This window comes from Orcinus orca, chromosome 3, assembly GCF_937001465.1.
Source record: "Orcinus orca chromosome 3, mOrcOrc1.1, whole genome shotgun sequence".
NCBI lineage: Eukaryota > Metazoa > Chordata > Mammalia > Artiodactyla > Delphinidae > Orcinus > Orcinus orca.
In genome coordinates this window covers 121816587-121831065 of record NC_064561.1, presented here as the reverse complement: position 1 = coordinate 121831065, position 14479 = coordinate 121816587, and the positions used below count along the sequence as shown (strand labels likewise).

General features: G+C 45.6%; 1 protein-coding gene across 4 annotated transcripts in view; it reads right to left on the bottom strand.

Annotated features, from left to right (window-relative positions):
- Positions 1-14479, bottom strand: part of SERINC5 (serine incorporator 5) — a 178684-nt gene that overhangs the window by 50351 nt on the left and 113854 nt on the right. For 2 of the 4 annotated variants that reach the window (XM_049707759.1, XM_033409081.2), the window contains one exon: positions 8434-8758. The exons of the other annotated variants lie outside the window; for them this stretch is intronic. The gene's annotated coding sequence lies outside the window, so the exon portion shown is untranslated. The remainder of the gene's footprint in view (positions 1-8433; positions 8759-14479) is intronic. 4 annotated transcript variants of the gene reach the window in all.

Here is a 14479-nt window from a genome sequence, read left to right as displayed (position 1 = left end):
TTACTGGTCAATGCAACAGGACATAATTTTATTTGAGAATATTAAATAAAATAGGGGATTAAGTTTTCAGGTTTGGGTCTGGTGTTAATTTTTTTCTTCTTCTTAAAGAGCTTGTTTTTTTAGAGTAGTTTTAAGTTCACGATAAAACTGAGGGGAAGGCACAGAGATTTTCCATATGCCCCCCACTCCTACACATGTATAGCCTCCCCCGTTATCAATATCAGTCACCAGAACGGTACATTTTGGGTTCACTCTCGGTGTCGTGTATTGAACAGGTTTAGATAAATGTATAATGACATATATGCAACATTATGTAGCAGAGTATTTTCACTGCCCTAAAAGGAAACTAGATCTTTAGTAAGCCTGGGTTTGGGCCCTGGCTCTGCCACCTACCAGCTATGAGCGTTTTCAAGGCTCAGACTCCTCATTTTTTTTTGCGGTACGCAGGCCTCTCACTGCTGCGGCCTCTCCCGTTGCGGAGCACAGGCTCCAGACGGGCAGGCTCAGCGGCCATGGCTCACGGGCCCAGCCGCTCTGCGGCATGTGGGATCTTCCCGGACCGGGGCACGAACCCGTGTCCCCTGCATTGGCAGGTGGACTCTCAACCACTGCGCCACCAGGGAAGCCCCAGACTCCTCATTTTTTAAAGTGAGGGTGCTAACAGTACTTAGTGTACTTGGTGGTCTCTTGGACAACCTAATCAGACACACCTGGTGTTAGGGAGGGATATCCGTTTAGCAAATAGGGAATAATACAAAAGAGATTACCATAAACCACAAATAACAACCAAATCTACATGTATTAACACTATACATAAAACCTAACAATGCAATCTCTTGATAGTTATTTAGCAGGAAGTTCAGAGCTTTGCATGGCTTCAAAACAAGCATCAATTAGAAGGCTACACTATAAACATCACTTACAGTAAGAAGAGACCACAGGTGTAAGACCACAACAGGTTATAATCATAATGACGTTAGGACAGATCTTAGAAACATACACATTTCCCAAGATATTTCATCTACTTCATGGAACCGCCACTGTTGGAGCCCTTTGTCATTCTGTACTATTTCATTACTTAAAATTTCTTAATGTACTCTCTCCATCTTACCTTCAGTTTTCTAAGCCATTTTTCTCAAGACTCTTCTTGCCTCAGAAGGCTGGGACTGCTCTGCAAGACAAGCTATTCTATCGGGCTGAGCTAACAGATCACACGAGTGGGATCCTAACACTGCTGCCTGTGTGGTGTTCTTACAGGCCACCTTCCTTTACAGTTCACTCATCCATATTCTCTGTCCCTGATTTTACTGATCCCTTTCCACTCATATGCCCCAGTTTTTCTTTCCTCTCCCTCCCCGGCTCCCTCTTCTCCGCTCCCACTGGCTTAGATGGCTTCTGGCCCAGACCCGCCTCCCTCCTCCTCTGCCTGCCAAATTCTTTCCAAACTGCCTCATTCAACGGTTGCTAACTCTTTAAGCTCTATGGTCTTAGATAACCAGTTTTACTGTATTTCAAATGTGATCAAATATTTATCCTATCTGGAAAAAGAAATACTTAGAAGCAGTTGATACATCCTATGAGAGAACTTACCCATAGCAGAATCAACATTTACACTTACTATCTCCACAGAGGGGAAAAATGAGCACATACAGACATAATGTCAGCCTAATGGGTCATTTAAAGACAAATAGTGACAGAGGAATGTGATCATGGAAAACGTGAAGAGAAAATCACATTGGTTTAATCCTACTCTGTCATTAAAGTCATGTGTCATTGTATGGATCTAATTTTTTAAACTCTCCTTATTTTTCACTTTCACCCTACATGTGGTGCTATGATATTTATGTGTGTATACATATATACAGACAAGTGTACATACATACACACATGCCTAATATTAGAATCAAAGAGCACTTCTCTACTAGCCTAAAAGTTATTTATGAAAGCAAACTATGCCAATCACCAATACCATAGTACAAGTGCATTATCTTAAGCTAAACGCTGATACGGAAGTGGAAATTCAAAACAGCATCCACACAAGCAATGTTATGTTAGCAGTGAGGAAAATCTCACAGCCCTGCTGACTTACTACTTCTTTCCGGAAGAGCATAATTTAGAATAAAATGGGTTTACCTTTTATTCCTTGCCACTTACAGCTTTATTACTGTGAACATGTCACTCCCCTACTCTTCACCCTCAAAACTGGAGAAAGCAACTCCTGGCCAACCTAACTTCAGGGGCTGTCACAAGCTTGGAGAGAAGTGCCTCTGTCTTGTTACCCCCGACTCCAGAGGACCTAAACATTTTACTGAACAAGTCAAGGTATAAAAAACAAAGGTAGAATGGGCAATACCAAGAGTGAACCCTAATGTAAACTATGGACTTTAAATAATAATGATGTGTCCGTGTAGGTTCACTGGTTGTAACAAATGTACCACTCTGGCGAGGGACGTGAATAATGCGTAAAGCTGTGCGTGTGTAGGTGCAGAGGGTATACGGGAAATCTCTGTACCTTCCTCTCAACTTTGCTGTGAACCTAAAATATCTCTTAAAAATAAAGTCTATCAAAAAACAAACAACAACATATGAACAAAACAGTGCCCATCAATGGCTCAATAAATGTTGAATGAATAATATATGATAAAGTCCTAACAGCAACACTCCTCAAACAAAAGGGCTGGCAATCCCACTCCACAGGGCCAAGGGCACAAGTCATGTGCTGCACTCTGAATTTCTCACACCCACATTGTATCACAAAGAGTTCATTATTAAGGGCTTTAATTTATAGATACTGCACACAATCTTTTTCCACAAGAAATCAGTAGACATTCAAGAGGGACCCAGGACAATCTTTTGGGAGGGCGATGCTTACAATTCTTCTAGAAGTTCATCCTGTAGGTATACTTACACAAGAGCACAGAGATTTAGGTATAGGTTGTTAATTAAAAGCATAAAAACGGGGACTTCCCTGGTGGCGCAGTGGTTAAGAATCCGCCTGCCAATGCAGGGGCCACGGGTTCGATCCCTGATCTGGTAAGATCCCACATGCCGCAGAGCAACTAAGCCCGTGCACCACAACTACTGAGCCTGCACTCTAGAGGCCACGAGCCACAACTACTGAGCCCATGTGCCACAACTACTGAAGCCTGCACGCCTAGAGCCCATGCTCCGCAACAAGAAAAGCCACCGCAAAGAGAAGCCTGCGCACCGCATTGAAGAGTAGCCCTTGCTCACCGCAACTAGAGAAAGCCTGCTCGCAGCAATGAAGACCCAACGTAGCCAAAGATAAATAAAATTAAAAAAGAAAAAAAGCATAAAAAAGGTCTTATTCTCCAGCTACACAGGGGCAGAATAAATGAATTATGGACTATCCATACAATAGGACATAGTTTAAAAGAATAAGTCAGTGTTATGGGCTGAACTGTGTCCCTGCCCCCGCCCCTCCAGTCATATGTTGGAAATCCTAACCCCCTGTATCTCCAAACATGACTTTATTTAGACAGATGGCCTTTAAAGAGGTAGTTAAGATTCAATAAGGTCACTGGGGTGGACCCTAATCCAATATGACTGGTGTCCTTGTAAGAAGAAGAGATTAGGACACAGAGACACACGGAAAGAAGACCATGTGAAGACACAGGGAGAAGACGGCCATCTACAAGTTAAGGAGAAGCCTCCTTAATCTCGGACTTCTAGCTCCCAGACCTGTGAGAAATTAAATTTCTGTTGTTTACACTACTTGGTCTGTGGTACTTGGGTTATGACAGCTCCAGCAAACGAAGACAGCCAGTATGCCCGGATATTTTATACGTACGCATATCTGTACGTGGGGAATATGTGTGTGGACACAAAGACCGCTAACATCGATCACCTGGGCCTAGATGAGTGGGCCTAGATGTGGGGAGGAAACTAAGACAGCCATGTCTCACTGTTTTGCTCCCCTGTCTGGGTTTTTACCATGTGCATGTATTACTCTTGTGATTAGAAAAAGAAAACGGACTATTTAAGAAAAGTAACTAAGTTTCAAGATAATGATACAGAAGTATTTGCAGTGTGGTATTGACGTGTGTGTTTTCTTTCTTTCTGAAGAAACTTTCCCTCCCCCAAATATACTGAAAGAGAAAAATTTCAAAGAGCCGTTCACACCCTCTATCTAACTTCCTTTGCAATAGCAACAGCATGAATAGCAAAGGCTTTTCTAAATAGAAGGTGCTTTGTCCTTGCCGGGGCAGAGTCCAAATGAAAGGATTAGCCAGCCTCTTGCTGCTACCTGGAGCTGGGCCTCCCCCTTAGTGTTAGTTTTCTTCTCCTGTCTAAGGTGCGTGCCCTCGTGCGCGCGTGCGCACGTGCACACACACACTACCAAAACCACAGTAAATAAATACACATTCTCCTTGTCCTCCCACTGGCCTTGGGCTGACAGTTCTTCTAAGGACTGATGCCAGGCACGTGAGGAAGTGATCACAGAAGCGAAACATGAGCTAGGGCTGGTAGTAACTTCCGGGTTCTTTTGTTAAACTAAAAAGCACAATTCCTTTATTACCTAGAATTCCCTGCTGACAACACCACCAATTGGAAATAGCAAAGAATCAGGAAGAAAGCCAAAGAGATGTCATAGAATCAGCACAAACACATGCTCATGTATCTTGTGAGAGTTCCCCTCTTCCTCCCTCAGGTCTTTTTTTCACAGTTCCAACAGGCTTGCTTAAGCCCACTGGTGGGAAGAGTACGGGTCTGAGAACCAGAAGGCCTGGATTCTAACTCTGTGCAGCTCTGGGTCTTGGTTTTCCTCACTTGCACATTGAAGGAGCCTAGGCAGATGACAGAGGATAGGTAAACAGGTTTCATCTGACGCTCAATTCATTGGCAGTGGCGGTCCTGAGGTAGATTTTAAGGCTGAATGTCTCAATCCACAGGGAAAATGCAAGGACCAATGAGCACCATGTGCATGGTGGCACCCATGCTACAGTCTGTTCATCCCTGTAAGAGGTGATCTGATTGATCCCTACCATCCACAAGTTCTTAGATGCTGAAAAATGACCTGCAAGAGGCAAGCACACTGGGTTAAACCCAAAGCAAGGAGAGAGAGAAAAATCAATCAGAAAGGGAAGAATTAAAAAGTGGAGCAGTCAAAAGCTCTTCAAGCAGGCGCAGGTTCTATGAGCATCACCCCACTGCTTCCTGGGCTACATTCTGCGATGTTCAGCTCCCGCGGCAGTGAGATAACTCAAATTCATCATAATGACTCAGGCACCCCATTAACTCGGGTTCCCTTCGTTCCACTTAGGAAGGCAAACGAGTTGTGTAGGACACTTCTGTCGCAAGAATCACCGCAAACACAGATCACATTTTTTTCAGTTCCAATGCTTTAGTTTGGGGGAATGTAAATCCCTCAGCAAAGTGGAAAACATTCATTCATTCAGACTTATTCATTGAGAGCTCTGGACAGCCTAGTTGGCTTTAGCACGTCAAAACTAAGTTGAAACTGCAAAAGGAAAGATTGCTTCAAACCTGACACGGACCTTCATTCAGTCCCTTTTCCTGACTTGGAAATGCAGGAGCCCTAGCAGAACTGAGGAAAGACCTTAGAGATTTTTTGTTAACTACAATAATTACAATATTGTCCCTTAATACATGGCGAGGAGGCGGGGCAGCAGTAAGGAAGTTCCTAAAAAACTGAAGTTGTTGAAGCTGCTGGAAGCAGAACCCAGGTGTTCCTGTGCAAGCTGGGGGGTGGGGGGGCGTTAATACCAAGGAAAGAGAAGAAAAACACACAAGACATAAAACCAGGTTCAGAATATTTTATTAAAGTGAACGGTGCTATCTTTTAATTTCCATTTCCACATCTTTGGGTAACACACAATACTACTCATGCCATGTCACAGCCCACTTTCCTTCCTTCTCCTTTGAGGTTTTAGGATTATCTATGAATCACCAGCGGTCAGCAGAGAGGTAAGGAACAACTGATTCTACTTTGATAGCAGTATTTATTTAAATTCTGGACTACACAACCAATATTTTGCACCTCATTCTCCTCACTAGATGCTCAGAAACAGCTTCCCACTGAGCTTATACAGGCCTTTTCCTCCACTACAGTCAGGAGGCAGAGGCAGTGGTAAATAGCAACTCTTGCCACCGTGGTGCCACGTGCTGCCCTTTACCGGTAGCTATACGAGAGAATGATGCGACTTCAAAGCTGGGAGAACAAGAACACACAATTCCTCTGCTCAATAAAGGCGTATCTTACTGCACAAGAAATACAGGTGGCAGGTAGTCGCTAATTCACAAAAGGATTGTGTTTTAGAAACCTCAACATATATTATACATGTGTTAGTAAGTTGGTTTGTTTGGAGCTTACAGTGGATTTCTCCCACACAAAAGAATATAGGGGAACCTAGTAAAGCTTACTTAATCCATAATAATATTAGCTAACACTTATTAATCCCTTGCTCTTTGCAAGGTACTACAACTTATCATGAGCTATTATATCAACCCCACCGGACAGAGCTGGTGAGTGGTAGAGCCAGGATTTGAATCTGTAGGCTCTTTGCCATTCTGCTCTATTCACTGCTGGCATATACAGAGGGTGCACTGGACAGACAACACTGGCCTGAAACCTTGGTTTCCTACAGAAGGGAAATTGGCTGTGTGGGAAGGAAGCAGCAAGTGAGGAAGCAGTTTTTCTCTCCTGCTCTCAGGGGTACAGTAAGCATTCAACAGGTATCTGAAGAAGGCATCTCCCTCTGTGTGCCCCTCCTCTCTCCTGGCAACCTCTGGCTGCAGTGGACCTGGATGCCCTCTATTAGCGCCCTGCCAGAGCAGCTCAACCACTCCCATTACCAAGTTCCCCCCTCTCTCACCCCCAAGCCCTAGCCCACTTTAAAAGCCCTACTACCCCTAATCCTATGGAAAATAACCAGGCCATTCATTCACTCAACTAATGGTTAGTATACTACATACCCAGTTGTGCAATGTTAATTCCTGAGAATGCAGCAATAAACAACAGACCTTGTTTCTACCCGTGAAATGACCCTATGGGGCATTCCCCCAAACCCTCTGCTTCAGCTCCTCTCTGAAGTACCTAGATAACAGCATCTAATGCACATTCCTGAGTTGCTTGGCAGATGTGAAAACCTCCACCAAATGAAAGACGTGAACTACCTGATGACCATGAGCACATAGCCCCCAGACCTACTGGTGCCTAAGGACTGGTAGTGTTAACCCCTGTGACACTGCCCTGTTACCTCACCATCAGCCAATCAGAGAACTGTGCACAAGCTGATCACATACGCTGTGACCCTCTTCCCTCATCTGGCCTTAAAAATGCTTTGCTGAAACCCTTCGGGGAGTTCGGGGTTTTGGAGGGGGCACGAGCCACCCGTCTCCTTGCGTGGCCCTGCAACAAACCTTTCTCTGCTCCAAACTCCGATGTTAGGGTTTGTTTGTCCTCACTGTGTGTTGCGCACACGAACTTGCGTTAACATAACAAGTTGTTTAGAAGAAAGGAACCTGGATGCTCCTTTCTGTACTGGAAAGAGTACTGATCACTGACATAATGGTGCATTCATATCATTGAATCCAATGCACCCACTGAAATGATTATACAGGAAAAGTTACGGCCATGGAAAGATGTCCACACTGCATTAACTGAAAATAGATAATAACACAACAGTATAGAGCATGATAGCATTTGGGGTAAAATTATAACACGATACAGATCTGCAATAACAACAACAAAAAACAATCTAAAAGGATATACCAGTATGTCAATGGTAGTTAACAGAATTGTGGGATTATGAGTGACTACGCTTTTCTGTATTTTCTGAACTCTTTGTAACCAGCACATATCTTGTAATTAGAAAAACACTTCAAGTTTCTCTTTTGGAAGAAAACAAAACAACATTTCTCTTCTACCTTACAGGTAGTAAGCACTCAAGCATTTGCTAAACGAATCAGCCAGCGAGTAAATGAGATCTACTTCTGCTACGTGATTGGTAGAAAACAGCCAGAGTGAACTATCACTGTAACTGAGGCATAAAACTAGAAAATTCTACTGTGCTGTTTTGTTTTCTTTTTTGTGGTACGCGGGCCTCTCACTGTTGTGGCCTCTCCCATTGCGAAGCACAGGCTCCGGACGCGCAGGCTCAGCGGCTATGGCTCACGGGCCCAGCCGTTCCGCGGCATGTGGGATCTTCCCGGACCGGGGCACGAACCCGTGTGCCCTGCATCGGCAGGCGAACTCTCAACCACGGTGCCACCAGGGAAGCCCTGTGCTGTATTTTTAAGTATAGTTAAGACGGTGAATTTTGTTTTTACCTCAATTTAAAAATTTTTTAACCCTTATAAACTTTTTTAGAGTTTAATTGCTATAAATAAACCTCTACTTGGTAGAATTTGAAGCAAATGAAAATGAAATAGGAAAAATTAAATGGCTACCTAAGAGTGCAAGTTGAACAAGAAGCTGTGTATTTGCCTGGCCCAGAAATTGGCTCTTGTGTTTCCTTCATTTCAGGTTCTTAAGTTTTTCCCTTTTGAGTTCAGAGAATCACTTAAAGCTCCAAGATTTTCACAATCTTTTCCATAACTGTCATGACACGATTCTGGAGGGTTGTCGGAAAGGAGTTCGGGACAGGAGGTTTCTCACACAGGTTTCAACATTCTAGAACGTGCTGGTTTCAACAGCATTTCCATGAAAAGCATTGTCAAGGGTCAGTGTCCTTCCTTCATGAGCACTGAGTACCCACAGCCACTGGGACCGAATCTGAAACAGGCAAAGGACAGGTCATCAACACCCACCAAGCCAGCACTGGCTTTTGGGTCACAACGAATCTGGACACAACCGTTCCCCTTGTTGGGAGTCTCTTTCTCACGAGGTTAGGGTTACTTACAGAATGCTTATTGAGTTCTCTGTTCTCAGACAGCAGTTGGATTCTTTGAGTCATTCCCTCACACCACCCTCCGCTTATGCGTCTTCTAAAAAATACCACACTCGATATACTTTAGTAAGTTGGTGGAGAGAACCTATAAGGTTTAAGGTTAAAAGGTAAACTAACTGTTTTCTGTTGAACTGCCAGAAAGCAGAAACACTCGTGGGAGACAGATCATTTAGAGCAAAGTTTGTCAAACTCTTTGGGGCACCATTGGGAGCCCCATAATTCTTTGGGGGGGGGGTTGCTGTCCTGTGCACTGTGGCACGTTTAGCAGCATCCTTGGCCTCTCCCCACTACATGCCAGAAGCAACCCCCCCTCTTCTCCCTCACAAGTGGAGACGATCAGAAATGTCTCAGACAAATGCCCTCCCCCGTTCTCGATGGAGCCAGGCTGTCTGGGTTCACACCCAAGCTCCTGTCTGGGTTCACACCCAAGCTCCAATGCAGCCTGGTTAAGCGGCCTTGGGCCAATTCTTTACCTCTCCAGGTTTCAATTATCTCATTGTTAAATGGGAATAAAAATACCTACTTCACAGGGTTGTTGTGAGGATTAAATGAGTCAGTTCAGGAAAAGCTCTCAGCGCAGAGCCTAATACAGGGTATCCATCCACTTTCCCAAGAAAGCCACCTGTACTTATCATCTACATCATCAATAGTCATGTCCCTCCTCCCCAGAGAGGCCCCCCTCCTCAGTCCATCAGGTAGATATGGAAAGAGGTAAAGATGGGAGGGGGATGGGATCAAATCATTACTACCTCACTTATAACAATGCTTTCATTTTTCTGCCCTAATGTGAATGATAAATGCATCTGTTGAAGGAAAATACTTTCAGAAATAAAACTTCTGAGATCTAAACCCAGGAAAGCATCCTAGCAACTTGGGGAAAAGTTGTCATGTGTGTGGAAGCACTTCCCACGTGCCCTCTTTATTTCCACTGAGGAACAAGCAAGGCAATCAGAACATTCATTTGCACCCACTGAAGCCACAAATACCTGCCGCAGAACAGTTCTGAGAAAGATGAGTTAAGCAAGTTCCAGAAAAAAAATGCTGTAGGAAAACAAAACCTTGAAATTCAAAATGGAAAAGTGTAGGACAATGGGAAGAAAAGTGCTCATTAGGTTTAAACCATTTTTAAAAGTCAGTTTTAAGGCTTCTCATCAAAATGAGAGAGGGGGGCAAAATCCTGCTTGTTCCACTTCATAATAGCTTATCAACAAACAGTTAATGAAACACAAAGCCCAAAATGTGCCTGATTGTGTCGTGGAGATTACGCCGCAATGAAGAAATGTGCCAAGCCCTTTCTAAGAGGTCCTTTACGCCAGCCCAATCCCCAGACGCTGCCAATCCTGGTGATGGAGGCCACAGAGCCAACTAGATCCAAGTGTGCTCTGGGAAGGAGAACAGAAATGGGCTCATTTCACAGACAGTTCCAGCAGGCATGACCTCAGAGCTCAGGTGGGCCAGCAGTTTCAAGGGGTTAGCAGTGCACTCCTTTCCCTACCAAGTGAAATCCCATGTGCAACTCCAATGTATAAAACATATGGGTGCACTAAAACACTACAAATGTTCTTATATATACATGCAACACATATTTATCAAATGCTGACTAGTGACCAGGCACTGTTCTAGGAGCTAGGAGTACAGTCGCTGCCCTCATGAAGCTTACATTCTAGTCGATTTATATCAAACACGGCATCCCCCAAATTCCACCCAAACTGGGACATGTCGCAGCACCTAGGTTGAAAACCTCTGATCCAGTCCAGTCCCCTTATTTTCCTGATATGAAATCGGAGGCCCAGAAAGGTTAGGCTATTTGACTGAAGGACAAATCTAGTGGTGGGCATCAGTGGACCAGCAAAAAACACAGCATTTGAGACAATTCAGCAGTCTGGAGGCAGGACGAGCTAAAAACTCAGCCCGTGGGTCCCACACTTCTGCATCCATAGCGCAATCAACTCACAGACACGCAAACCCACTAAAACGTGGCACCATAAGTAGTTTAAACAACGCTCTGTCGACTCTAGCAAGAAGGCAGTAAGTGTCTAAGTGTCTAGTACAGTTTGAAAGGTTTCCATCACAACACAGTTAAAGTGATGGCTCACGATGAGTCAGCCCTGGGGTCGCCACAAAACTGAGCTCTCTGGAAGCTACGGGCTATGGCTGCTAAGTGCCCAAGCCCCTGAGGCGCCTCCCTCCCTACTTCTGAGAAGCAGGCAAGTCCCTCCCCGCATCCCTCACACAACCGCAGGGTCAACTGCTGGTCGCTCTCCCTCCCCGCCGTAGGAAGAGGCCACTGCTCAAGACACCTCCGACCCCTGACAAGTGACAAGCTGGCTATCTCTGAAGGTGAGACTAGCTGCAGTGGTTCTGTGCAAGGACAGACTCACACACGCCTCCTGCCCTAGATTTTCCAGCAGCCAGGATTTCATATAATCCTATTCTTTAGGATTCCCAGAATGCCTGATAGAAGGTGACGTTTTAAACCTGTTTTCACATAAACGAATAGAAAAACTGGAAAAGAGAGATGCCAGACAAAGGCCTCTGGCTTGGAAAACCTGTTCCCGTACGGCGCCAGCCCTCAGGGGTGGGGAAGGGAGAGAGAAAGGGCCGCAGTAGCTCTCACTGGGACCCTCCTACAGGGACGCCCTCACCCGTCTCTCCACATGAAAGCCTGGTGGCCACATGAAAGGTCCTGGTCCCGCAGCCTTTTCTCAGAACTGGAGTAACAGCTGCACTGTTTTCCTACAGCTGAGAAAACACCTTCTCACAGTTGAGATTGCCGTTCCTCAGTCCCTCAAAGATTCAGGAAGCCTTCTCCCCAGCCCCCTTCTCCTTCCATCCCCAGAAGTTTACCTCCTCCCTCATACTTGTAGCTTGAAGAGGAAGGAATGAATAGGTGTGTACCCTTCCCCCAGGCAAATATCCACAGTTAACTGCCTTTTTTGGTTGAAGAGCTGCCCAGGGGCCCAGTGGATCTTATCAGCAACCCGCCTACCCTCTTCTGAACCTGGGCCTCGTGACAAGGCCAGCTGGCACCAAACCCTAGGTGTCAGGGTTTGTGAGGTTGCTTTTATTCAGCGACAGGCAGCTTTCATCACACCGGCCGGCAGAGAACTCTCACACATGTGCAACTCCCCCCTGCGACCGCGCCCCCATCCTGAGAAGCTTCCTGTTAATGTTCTTAAAATACCTCTGCAAAAGGAACCAAGGCCACACACGAAGGAGTGCATGAATCATATTTTTTTCTATCAAAATATCAACAGAAATGAAAATATTCTTATATAGCCCCTCCCCCCGCCGCCACAACCTTCACCTTCATATTTTTAATCCATCAGAGCACTGGCTATGCCAGCAAGGAGGGCAGAGGGGAGTCTAAGGGATGTTCTCCCAGGGGCATTCTTTTCAATGACAGAAGTCACTTCCCAAGTTGGGAGTGGTGTTCCCTCTGCCACTTAAAACTACAAAGATAGAGCCCTTCTACTGGCCCTACACTGTGGAAGAACAGTACCCCAGCATCAAAACCAAACGCCACGGATCAAAAAGCCAGGCTGACACACATACTCAATGAACTGTTATTGGGCTGCAAGGTAAATAGGCCCAAGGGGTAGGCGGTTCAGGAAATGGACCTGAATTACTGTGATTTGTTCAGTCACACCCGGTGTTTCTCAAGCCAGCTGGGTGGAGTGGATAGGGGGTAGACAGATTAGAGGGTTCCCTGCAGGAGTCTGGTCTGTCTCGCCCCTCCTTCCTTCCCCCAGGGAAATCCAAGGGTCAAGGGGCCCAAGTGGGGCAAATGCCAGGTTGGGGCCAGGGCAGGACTGACGGAGGGTGCCTCACAGAGAGAGAGGGAATCAGCCAGCACAAGGCCCGAGCTCCTGCACAGGAAGCTGGGGGGATGGGGGCAGCAAAGAAGTCGAAGTCGCGAAGAAACCTTCCTGGCCCCTGACTTGGTGGTGGCAGGAGGGGGAGGCCCAGGAAGCCAAGAGCTGCTGGAGTGACAAGAGCGCATCTGGTGGGGATGTGGTGAGAGCACAGGGCTATGGACAAGAGCCTGGATGAGGGGATGGACAGAGGAAGTGCAGGAAGGCCCCCAAACAGACGGGCCCAGAGTAGACTAAGGCACAGACTGCTTCACAGCAAGAGCAGAGAGCGCTCGGCAAATTCTGAGGTGCCCGAGCTCGAGGTGCCAAGTGTGGCTCCTGGGCCAGCAGTGTGGGCATCGCTGGGAGCCCGTCAGGTCCCAGCCCCCAACTACCACTCAGAACTGGAACCTGCACTTATTCAATAATAAGCTCCCAGGTGATCTGTGGCTCCTTCAATGCTGTACCCAAGCTCAGGGAACTAGGGTGAGGGCTTTGCTTCTGCAGCGGCAGGGCCTCCTCTTCCACGGATCTGGAACAAGCCAATGGCAGGTGCGGGTGTGTGTTTAAGGAAGACATTTCACACCCCTCACAGGAAGCTCCCGAGCTCTCCACTCAGGAGGACTCTTCAGGGATGGCAAATAGGGAACGCACGTTTCCAGGGGGATCAAACACTGCTTCAATATGACAAGATAAGGGGATTCCGACAGACACGTATGCGGTCCCTGAAAAAGATGTCGTTAAATAATTTAATATGGGAAAATGCTCACGGACACATCCTTGGGAAAAGACAGAGTAAACACACTAAAATATTAACCAGAGCTGTGATTTTTAAATCATCTTTGTGTTCTTTACCTTGTCCTGATTTTTCCAGGTTTTCAACATTAGGATGAATTTCATAACAAGTTCTTTTAATTAAAAGAAAATTATGCAAAATTTTAATCAGTGAAAAATAAAAGAGTAGAAGTCTTCCGACCCGGAAAAAAGTACAAAGCCCATTTAATTTGCTACCTTCCACATATGCTATGACTTGCTATCTAGCTGTCTATTTTATTTATAAAATTCATTCTAGGAATTCCCTGGCAGTCCAATGGTTAGGCCTCCGCGCTTCCACTGCAGGGGGCACAGGTTTGGTCCCTGGTCGGGAAACTAAAATCCCGCACGCCGCGCAGTACGGTGAGAAAAAAAAACCAAAAAAAAGAAAAATTCATTCTCTTGGGGTACATTAAAAAAACAAGACAACCTTGGCAAAATCAAAGAATATCAGAAGGGAAGAAATACCGTAAGCAGCTCATGCAGCTCAATATCAAAAAAACAAACAACCCAATCCAAAAGTGAGCAGAAGACCTAAACAGACATTTCTCCAAAGAAGACATACAGACTGCCAACAGACACATGAAAGAATGCTCAACATCACTAATTATTAGAGAAATGCAAATCAAAACTAAATGAGGGGGCTTCCCTGGTGGCGCAGTGGTTGAGAATCTGCCTGCCAATGCAGGGGACACGACACCAGTCAGAATGGCCATCATCAAAAAATCTACAAACAATAAATGCTGGAGAGGGTGTGGAGAAAAGGGAACCCTCCTGCACTGTTGCTGGGAATGTAAATTGATACAGCCACTATGGAGAACAGTATGGAGGTTCCTTAAAAAACTAAAAATAGAATTACCATATGACCCAGCAATCCCA